This window comes from Suncus etruscus, chromosome 2, assembly GCF_024139225.1.
Source record: "Suncus etruscus isolate mSunEtr1 chromosome 2, mSunEtr1.pri.cur, whole genome shotgun sequence".
Taxonomy (NCBI): domain Eukaryota; kingdom Metazoa; phylum Chordata; class Mammalia; order Eulipotyphla; family Soricidae; genus Suncus; species Suncus etruscus.
The window spans coordinates 96,968,078-96,969,468 of record NC_064849.1 but is presented as its reverse complement, the minus strand read 5'-3'; the positions used below and the strand labels follow the sequence as shown (position 1 = coordinate 96,969,468).

The 1,391-nt window shown below is 32.9% G+C and overlaps 1 non-coding gene across 1 annotated transcript; it reads right to left on the bottom strand.

The window, feature by feature from the left end:
- Nucleotides 1–890: 890 nt before the first annotated feature.
- Nucleotides 891–1,054, bottom strand: LOC126002583 (U1 spliceosomal RNA). Its single transcript, XR_007493268.1, has one exon. It is a non-coding gene; the product is annotated as a U1 spliceosomal RNA (small nuclear RNA).
- Nucleotides 1,055–1,391: the final 337 nt, after the last annotated feature.

The window sequence follows — 1,391 nt, the reverse complement described above, 5'->3', positions numbered from 1 at the left end:
TGTCATAATAATGTAAGATATTTGAAAATTTTACCATAATAATATGAGTGACATTTTTACCATAATTATGTAAGATATTACTAATTAGGGAAATTGGGTCTGGGTTATGTGGATATTCTCCTGTCTAGATAATATTTTTGTGAATCTAAAGTAATTATAAAAATAAAGCATGCAACATATCTATTTGATTCCCAGCCAGGAGCAACCCATAAACATTTTTGAGGACGATTTCTCCAAATTCCCTTCCAACTTGTAATCTATTGATTTAAGCAATAGATAAAGTAAACATCAAAGGTATGTTGCTGAAAGTAACTGTATACTTTATAATTTATTTATAAGCACATTTTGAAAAGACAAAATTAAAGTTAAAGATATGACAATAATGAGGTAGTTTCTTTCCTTCCCTATTCTCAGTTCTATAGTTCAGTTTCTGGGGTAAATAGGTGTCACCCTATGATGCCCTGCTTTCCCTTGGGAAATTAATTAGGAACAAGTTGTTTAATACACATAGAGGTAATATTCTATATACTACAGATAAGTGAGTTAAACTGTTTTTTACTTTTTTCTTCTGACTTACTTACACATATCCTCCAATTCTGTCCATGCTGTGTCAAATCACTTGATTTCATCCTTAATGTCCCACTGTGCTATGTGTACCTTCATTGTTCACTTATCTGTTGCTGGACAGCTAGGTTGATTCCATAATAAATAAATAAGTAAAAAAATGAACAAACTACTATTCCAAATAAATCACTGTTCTTTTTTTCACAGCTATTGAACAGAACAACATTCCCACCAGCTAGATGAGAGTTCCATTTTCACCACATCCCCTCCAACACAGATTGTTCCTAGTTTGTACCATTTTTTTCTTTTTTCTTTTTCTTCCTTTTCAGGGGAGAGTACGAACGCAGTCCCCCACTACCACAAATTATGCAGCCAAGTTTCTCACATTTGGGGAAATCACAGGGGTCAGCACATCCAGAGTGCAATGGATAAGCTTCACCCTGGGAAAACCACCTTTGTGATCATGGTATCTCCCCTGCTAGGTAAGTATAGTTTGTACCATTTTAACCAATGTAAGTTGGTATTTCATAGTCATCTTGCTTTGATTTTCCTAACAGTAAGTGATGATGGGCACTTTTTCATATGTATAATGAACATCCATCTGTCTTCTTCAGAGAAATGTTTGTTCATTATCTCTCCATTTTTGGATCAGGCTTATATTTCATCTGTGTTATATCTATATGTATCTTGAATATTAAATATTTATCTAATACTATGCAAGTATGTTCTCTCATTTATTTCAGTATCTTTATGTTTTAGCCTTTGATTCTTTTGCTATACAGAAACTAAGTTGATTTAGTCCCATTTGCTTAATTTTGTTTTGTTTC